Below are 9,915 nucleotides of genomic sequence, written 5' to 3' on the forward strand. Positions count from 1 at the left end.
TCCACAAAGTTCTTGTGCTGTGGTCAGATCATTTATGTTTTTCTCTACATTCGTCATTCTGGTTAGGAATTCAACTAACCTTTTTCAAGGTTTTTAGCTTTCTTGCATTAGGTTAGAACATGCTTCTTTAGTTCGGAGGAGTTTGTTATTACCCACCTTCTGAAGCCTACTTCTGCCAGTTTGTCAAACTCATTCTCTGTCTAGTTTTGTTCCCTTGCTGGTGAGGAGTTGTGATCCTTTGGAGGAGGAGAAGTGTTCTGGTTTTTTGAATTTTCAGCCTTTATGCACTAGTTTCTCCCCATCTTTGTGGATTTATCTACCTTTGGTCTTTGATGTTGGTGACCTTCAGCTGGGGTCTTTGAGCGGACGTGCTAATCCTTGTTTCTTTTCCCTCTAAAAGGCCCCTTTGCTGCCAATCTCTTTGAGTTTGCTGGAGGTCCACTCCTGACCCTGTTTGCCTGGGCACCACCAGCAGTGGCTGCAGAGCAGCAAAGATTTCTGCTGTTCTTTCCTCTGGAAATTTTGGCCCAGTGGGGCATCTGCCAGACGCCAGCCAGAGCTCTCCTGTATGAGGTGTCTGTCGGTCCCTACTGGGAGGCATCTCCCAGTCAGTATACACAGGGGTCAGGGACCCACTTCAGGAGGCAGTCTAACCTTTAGCAGAGCTCAAAAGCTGTGTTGGGAGGTCCACTGCCCTCTTCAGAGCCATCAGGCAGGGACATTTAAGTCTGCTATAAGCCCCTGACTGGGGCTACTGCTTTTTTTTACAGAGATGTCCTGTCCAGAGAGGAGAAATCTGGCAGTCTGGCCACAGCAGCCTTGCTGAGCTGCAGTGGGCTCTGCCCAGTTAGAACTTCCCAATGGCTTTGTTTACACTGTGAAGGTATACAAAGGTAAAACCGCCTACTCAAGCCTCAGCAATGGCGGACACCCCTCTTCCCACCAAACTGGACCATCCCAGATGGAGCTCAGATTGCTGCTCTGCTGGCAGTGAGAATTTCAGACCAGTGGACCATGGTTTCCTGGGCTCCCTGGGGGTGGGACCCGCCAAGCCAGACCACTTGGCTCCCCAGCTTCAGCACCCCTTTCCAGGGGAGTGAACGGTTCTGTCCTGCTGGCGTTCCAGGCGCCACTGGGGTAGGGGAAAAAAAGAAGAAAAGAGCTCCTGCAGCTAGTTTGGTATCTGTCCAATTAGTGGCCCAGTTTTGTGCTTGAAACCCAGGGCCCTGGTGGACTAGGCACCAGAGGGAATGTCCTGGTTTGCAGTTGCAAAGATCATGGGACAAGTCCAGTATCTGTTCCAGAGTTCCTCAGGCTCAGACCCTCACTGCTCCCCTTTGGTAGGGGAGAAAATTCTGCAACCCCTTCTGCTTCCCAGGTGAGGTGATGCCCCATCCTGCTTCAGTTCACCCTCCTTTGACTGCACCCACTGTCCAACCAGTCCCAATGAGATGAACTGGGTACCTCATTTGGAAATACAGAAATCACCCGTCTTCTGCGTCAATCTCACTGGGAGCTGCAGACCAGTGCTGTTCCTATTCGGCTGCCTTGAACCTGCCTTCCTCCCTGCCTTTTTTTCTTTTAGTATATGTTAGAAGAAGTTCTGTGCCCAACTGATATGCAATTAGATGACCGTGAAATTACAGTAAGAAAATCTGAGAGCAATCTTGGAAATTTGGTAACTAGTGCAATGTTGGAAGCTACTCGTGGAGATGTAGCACTATTTAATTTAGGTGATTTTTTAAATGTTGTTTGTTAAAAATAAACAGTTATACTTTTAAAAGGTCTAAAATTAGTTTTTAAAACTTATAGTTGCAGTAGACTGTTTTTATTACATGCAAAGTCCTGTTTAGAAATCCATTCCATCAACTTCATGAGATCAGTTCTTCATTTTCTGTTTTTCTTTGGTACAGCATACACAATTAGTTCAGTTTATTTGGAAATTAAAGCATCAGGTTTTAAAAATTATGACTTTTGTATTCAGTGAGATTTTGAATGAAGATGTAGCCTTGTTATTTATTTTAAACTTGGTGTGCAGTGAATTGTTGATTATATAAGAAGCAGTGGACTGAAATTGTTACTGTAGCTTGGACCTCAAGTTCTTGGCCCTCATGTAAATATAAATTAATACCAGGCCAAATATAAACTTTTTTCAGGCAGTGTTTAATAGGCTTGCAGCTTAAACGATCACAAGGGAGCAGCATATAGGAAGGGGATTCTGGTGCTAGCTCCCCAAGGGGCTAGGCTGTTGTCATTTTAAGGAAGGTAAGATGGGAAAAGCAATGATATACAAGCATGTTTATACAGGATCTTTTCCATGCTTGTGTAGTGGGACATCATGTTTTAACGTGCATCACATGACCAGAAAATGGTGGATATGCCCCGTCTTGAGCAGAGATTTTAGTATTACAATGAGATTATAATGAGGAAAAAGTTGGTAAAATGTCAGTGCTGGAGTCCATCTTGTCTTCAGCCACTGAATCTGGTCAGGTTCTTATCAGGAATGCCACAGTCTTGTTTCAGTGACCTTGGAGGGCATGACTCAAAGAGACAAATGGTTAGGTTCTTCCTTTTATAATTAGGAATTCAGCCTGGTCAGTTAGGTTAGGCAAGGCCCCCTTTCCTGCTACATGACTTGAATCAGCTTGTTAAGGGAGAAAAAAGGTAGGGGAGGGAATACGCTTGGACATGTAAGGCCCACTGGGCCCTTGGTTACCATGTCACTTCTCTTCCAGGACCAAGTCTCTTCCCTATATTGCCTCAAAATCTTTTATTTAGGTTTTTGCTCTTTTACCAGGCTTATTTTTTCTTACCTGCGCAATAAGAGGAAGTGGTAAGAGAAATCTAGCAGAGTGAATGGGGAGACTCCTCCTTAATCTTAGTATTTTTGTGTACTATTGTAATCATCTGAGATTGTCCTCGCTAGGGGACAAAGTATGAAGAATCTCTGTAGAGAATAGAAAATTAAAATCAACTCTTTTTTCAAAAGCAACCTTGATTTACGTGCCATAATCCAGAGCTTTAGATGCTGTGACTAGGTTACTGATTATTTAAAATACGTGGAGGCTGGGTGTGGTGGCTCACGCCTGTAATCCCAGCACTTTGGGAGGCTGAGGCAGACAGATCACGAGGTCAGAAGATCCAGACCATCCTGGCTAACACAGTGAAACCCCGTCTCTACTAAAAATACAAAAAAATTAGCCAGGTGTGGTGGTGGGCACCTGTAGTCCCAGCTACTCAGGAGGCTGAGGCAGGAGAATGGCGTGAACCTGGCAGGCGGAGCTTGCAGCCACTGCACTCTAGCCTGGGTGACAGAGCGAGACTCTGTCTCATAAAAATAAAATAAAATGAAATATGTGGAATGTTACATCATGTAACATCCTAATAATAAACTTCTTATAATGCCATTTTCACTGAAAATACAAGTGATTTTAATCTTCCACATGGATAATTAAGTTAGTTTACGGAAAAATTTCCTAAGACTGAAATGTGTACAGCTTTAGTATTGTTTACTTAGGAAGTTTCTGGAATTCCTTTCTGTGGAGATCTTTAAAAATAGAACATCTTTGCTTTGGTATGATCCTGTCTGAAAGCCGGAGTAGAAATAGTAGTTTTTCAGTTGGAATATTCTGGAAAGAGAAAATGGTAGCTAACATGAAATCAAATCTTCTAAAAAGGAGTAGGTTAGATATAATCACATGATTAAGATGGAAGTAAATGTGGAGAAAAGATTGGAGAAATAATTAGGAACTTTTGGCAATGTGTATAACTGTAGTTTTGAACATAGTATTGAGTCATAAAGGTGATATTTTATGGAAAATATTAAAGTTTGTATTTTTTTCTCTTATATTGCTATAGGCACTCTCATATCAGATCGAATACATCCAGTGGGGAATTTCACTTTGCATGATCTTTTGCCTATTCTTCCCATAGTGGATACAGGTTTATGGACAAGGTGCAGAGTGACAAGGTGCTTAGCTGCTTGAAGCACTTGAAAATGGAATTTGTAAGTACCATCTCCAGACGGGAAGTATGTATATATACTAATTGATGTACTTATCAACTATTTTTTTTTTTTGTATCATGGAACTGAAAGAAAACTCTGTATTTAAATATGACTTAAGATTTAAACATTTTAAATATATAAAACTAAAATTTTTGGTACATAAGGGTGATTTTTAAAATTCTCTTTTAAATTTTTCAATTCTTTTTAAATCCTTTTTAAAACAGTGTGAGATTGGTAAAGTGTTGGTCTAGAAAAATTATACTTTCTATTAAAAATTAGAATTATTTTTAGATGTATATGGTTATTTGGGGTGAGCCCTTAATTTCAATATTTAAGTACATAATTTTTTTTTTTCTTGTTTAAGAAATAAGGTAGTTCCTTGGTGGCTGGATTTATGCCCAAATCCCACTGTAGAATTCTTAGGTAAATGATGCAAAACTAGTAGACTTAGAGGGTTGAGGTACTTCTCTCCCTTTGCATAACTCTTAAGCAAAAATATATGATGAACTAGTGATTCAATATTGTAATCTACAGTATCATTACACTGTACATATTATAGAGTATTAAAATGGCAATAGTTAATAAGAGGCTGAAAAAAGAGCGAGACCATCTGGCAAGAAAGCTTAAAGAAAAATTTTTTGCTTTTATAAAATATTACATCAAGTTTTGTTTAAAATGTTTTATTGAGATATTTACATACTATACAATTCAGTTATTCATAGTATATAATTCAGTGGGTTTTAGTATGTTCACAGACTTGTGCAGTTATTACCACAATCAGTTTTAGAACATTTTCCTCACCCTGAAAAGGAACCCTGTATCTATTACCAATCAGTCACCATTTCCTCCCAAAGCCCCCAGCTCTAGGCAACCACTACTCCATGTTCTGTCTCTGGATTTGCCTATTCTGTACATTTCATACAAATAGAATCATACAATATGTGGCCTTTTAACTGGCTTCTTTCGCTTAGCATGTTTTCAAGGTTCATCCATGTTGTAGCATGTATCACATTTTTTATTGTTGAATAACATTCATTATATAACATTTTTCATTCATCAGTTGGTGGACATTTGGATTTTTCCCACTTTTTGACTATTATGAATAATGCAGCTATGAAATTCATATCAAATTGTTTATGTGGACATATATTGTATGTCTTGGGTTATATCTTATGAATAGATTTGCTGGGTCATATGGTAACTCTTAAGTTTAATCTTTTGAGAAACTGACAGACTGTTTTCCAAAGTGGCTGCACCATTTTAAATTCCTCCCAGCAGTGTATGCAGGTTTCAATTTCTCCACTTCCTTGCCAACATTTTTTGTGTATCTGTCATTTTGCTAATAGCATTCTAACAGATGAAAAGTAGTATTTCATTTTGGTTATGATTTGCAATTCTCTGATGTTTGTTGATATTGAGCATATTTTCTTGTGCTTATTGACCATATGTATATCCCCTTTGGGGAAATGTCTATTCATGTATTTTGCTCTTTAAAAAATTTTTTAAAAAAATTATGGAGTTATAGGACCTCTTGGTATTTTTAGATAGAAGTCTCTTATCAGCGACATATGATTTGCAAACATTTTCTCCCTTTCTGTAGTTTGCCATTTTACTCTGTTGATGGTGGTCTTTGAAGCACAAAAGTTTTTAATTTTTAGTATCCAATTATGTTTTTCTTTTGTTGAATGTACTTTTGTTGTAGTAGCAAGAAACAATCTCTTAATGCAGTATTTCAGAGGTTTATGCCTATATTTCTTCCAAGAGTTTTATAAATTTAGCTCTCACTTTTGGGCATCATTCTGGCTCTCAGAATTAATTGGGCTGGGAAGGGGAAACTGATAAGATGCCAAAATCAACGAGCTTCAGACCTGTAGAAATACTTTGTCAGCTTTTCTTAGTGAATAGGTATTGGGCAAGCATTTGCATATGCCCTGTCTCAGGTAATCATGAAACTGCTGTGTACATAAATTATTGTATTATTTAGTGTTATCTACTAATATATTTGCAGGAAAATCATCAGTGATTTAGACTCCAAGTCTACCATTAGGAAAAGCCTGATTTTTCCAGTTAGGATTAACTCTTTCATACCAGAACTTAAATTTTATCCTTCTGGATGAAAACTTACTATAATATACTATCTTGTTTTCTGCCTTCAAATGTATCACTAAAGTTTATCCTGTTTAATGACACGAAGTCATCATCATTAACTGTAGGTACTGTAATGTGCTGAAGATATAGTTATATGCAAACATCAGGGATGTAACTCCTCACAGAAATAATTTATTTGGATCTTGCTCTCTTGAAAAAGTTCCAAGTATCACTTTAAAAACTTAATGGCTCTATTGAGATATAGTTCACATATAGTTTACCCATTTAAAGTACATAATTAAATGACTTAGCATATATTCACAGAGTTCTGAACTATCGCCATAGTTCATTTTAGAATATTTTCATCATCTCAAGAAGAAACTTTGTACTTATCAACAATTACCTCACATTTTCACAAAACACCTTCATTCCTAGGCAGCCACCAGTCTACTCTTTCTGTATAGATTTATTTACTCTCACATTTCATGTAAATGGAATAACATAATATGTAATGTATGTGATTGTCTTCTTTCACTCACCAAATATTTTCAGGTTTATCCATGTTGTAGCATGTATCAGTAATTCATTATTTTTTATTGATGAATAATAGTCCATTATATGTATAAACCACATTTCATTTATCCATCAGTTGATGGACATTTATTTTTGCTTTTATTCTATTATAGATAATGGTGTATTAAAATTAATGTACAACTTTTTGTGTGGGTCTGTGTTTTCATTTCTTTTGGGTATTTACCTAGGAGTATAGGAGTGGCTCTTTTTTTGTTTTGATTATTTGCTTTTTGTTTCTCACAAAGGTGGAGTTATGTATGTACATTGGTAAGACATCTTATCTTGGGCAGTATGGAAGGTAGAATGGCTCCCTTTCTATAATATTAATTAGCAGATCAAAGACTGAAGTTTTTCATAAGTGGCTTTCCCTCTAGAAAGTTACCATCTTTTTTTTTTAACTGTTATGTCTTTTTCACTTGTTAGCACCTTTAACAACTCATCTAAATATTATAAGAAATATTGTAAGATTGAAAGTCCTGGATAGTACATGCATGATGAACCCATTATCTCATGGAGTGTCTTTATAGTTTGAATAGTATCATTTTGCATAGATTGAGTTACTGTGGTAACACTAAGGGGCAGAACAATGGAAAAACTATTCCTAGTCACTAACAATGCTGTGGGAGTAAATTCTAGAATTATGTTCTAAAACAATAGCGTTGATATTCTTCAATAAGCTTATGATTCTGAAAAGATTATTATTTCAGAAAAGCCAATAAGATCACTGATAAAATATTGTCTTAGTTTATCATTTATTATTTTATTCATCAAAAATTTATTGAATCCCTGCTGTATACTAGGCACAATAATTGCTTCTGAAGATTAAAAAAAATAAATAGGGCATGGTTTATACCCATGAGGAACTTATCATGTAGATTTTATATCTGTCTGTATCTATGTACATATACATATGCATACGTATCTCTCCCAAGAATAATAGTATAGCGAATCCCTGAATAACATTTCATTCATCGTTGTTTTGTTATATACATATATTTTCAACTTTTAAGTTCCAGGGTACATGTGCAAGATGTGCAGGTTTGTTACATAGATAAACATGTGGCATGGTGGTTTGCTGCACAGATCAACCCATCACCTAGGTATTAAGCTCAGCATCCATTAGCTTTTCTTCCTGATGCTCTCCCTCCCACTACCTTCCTCAACACACTCCAGTGTGTGTTGTTCCCCACCATGTGTCCATGTGTTCTCATTGTTCAGCTCCCACTTACAAGAGAGAACACGTGGTGTTTGGTTTTCTTTTCCTGTGTTAGCTTGCTGAGGATAATGGCTTGCAGCTCTATCCATGTCCCCGCAAAGGACATGATCACATTCCTTTTTATGGGTGCATAGTATTCCAAGGTGTATATGTACCACATTTTCTTTATCCAATCTATCATTGATGGGCATTTGGGTTGATTCCATGTCTTTGCTATTGTGAATAGTTCTGCAGTGAACATAAGTATTCATGTATCTTTATAACAGAATGATTTACATTCCTTTGGGTATATACCCAGTGTATTGTTCTGCTCTCATGCTGCTAATAAAGACATACCCAACTCGGGGTAATTTATAAAGGAAAGAGGCTTAATTGACTTATAGTTCAGCATGGGTGGGGAGGCCTCAGGTAATTTACAATCATGGGGGAAAGTCAAGCAAACACGTCCTTCTTCACATGGTGGCAGCAAGAAGTGTAGAGCAAAGCGGGGCAAAGGCCCCTTATAAAGTCGGCAGATTTCATGAGAACTTACTTATATGAGAACAGCATGGAGGTAACCATCCCCATGATTCAGTTATCTCCCACCAGGTCCCTCCCATGACATGTGGGGATTATCGAAACTACAATTCAAGATGAGATCTGGATGGAGACACAGCTAAACCATATCATCCAGTAATGGGATTGCTGGTTCAAATGGGGTTTCTGCTTCTGGATCTTTGAGGAATCGCCATGCTATCTTCCACAATAGTTGAACTAATTTACACTCCCGCCAACAGTGTAAAAGCAACCTTATCATCATCTGTTGTTTCTAGACAACTGAATAATCATCATTCTGGCTGACATGAGATGGTATCTCATTTGTGGTTTTGATTTGCATTTTTCTAATGATCAGTGACATTGAGCTTTTAAAATATGTTTATTGGCTGCACAAATGTCTTCTTTTGAGAAGTGTCTGTTCAATCATCACAAAGACCTCCCTCATGTTACCTACTCTGTATGGTCACACCCATCACTTTCCCTCTCACCATTTCTAATACCTGGCAGCCACTACCCTGTTCTCCATCTGTATCTTTTTCTTTTTTTTTTCATTTTGAAAATATGAGATAAATGGAATTATAAGTAATGTGATGTTTTGTGATTGGCTTTTTTCACTCAGTATGATGCCCTTGAGATGTATCCAAGTTATTGCATGTGTCAGCAGCCCATTTCTTTTCATTACTAAGTAATATTACATGGCATGGATGTATAGTAGTCCCCCCTCTTATCCAACTGGGATACATTCCAAGATCCCCAGTTAATGATTGAGAAGCCACAGATAGTACAAAACCCTATATATACTATGTTTTTTCCTATACATACATATTGATGGTAAATTACAAATTAGGTGTAGCACTCTTGTGCTTTTGGGCTACTAAGTAAAATAAGGGTTACTAGTTTACCATAAGGGTACCAATAGCAAATAAAAGTAAACATTAAAATAAGTGTGCCTGTGTTACAAGCACTGTGATACTGCAGCAATCAATCTGATAACTAAGTGATTGACAGGCAAGATTTCATCATGCTACTGAGTGTGTAATTTAAAACTTGTGAACTTTTTATTTCTGGAATTTTCCATTTAATATTTTCAAACCACAACTGACTGCAGGTAACTCAAACTGTGGAAAGTAAAACCATGGATGAGGGGGGACTACTGTACACCAGTTTAACCATTTACTTACTGAAGAACATTTTGATTGTTTCTTACTTCTAGTTTTTGGCTATTAAAAATAAACCTGCTATGTGTTTGTGTGAATGTAAAATTTCATTTCTCTAAAATAAATGCCCAGGAGTGCAATTTCTGGAGCACATAGTAAATACATATTTTATTCCTTAAGAAACTGCTGGCTGGGCGTAGTGGCTCATGCCTGTAATCCCAGCACTTTAGGAGACCGAGGTGGGTGGGTCACCTGAGGTCAGGAGTTCAAGACCAGCCTGACCAACATGGTGAAATGCCATCTCTACTAAATACAAAAAATTAGCCAGGCATGGTGGT

This window comes from Colobus angolensis, unplaced genomic scaffold, assembly GCF_000951035.1.
Source record: "Colobus angolensis palliatus isolate OR3802 unplaced genomic scaffold, Cang.pa_1.0 Scaffold84, whole genome shotgun sequence".
NCBI classification, from domain to species: Eukaryota; Metazoa; Chordata; class Mammalia; order Primates; family Cercopithecidae; genus Colobus; species Colobus angolensis.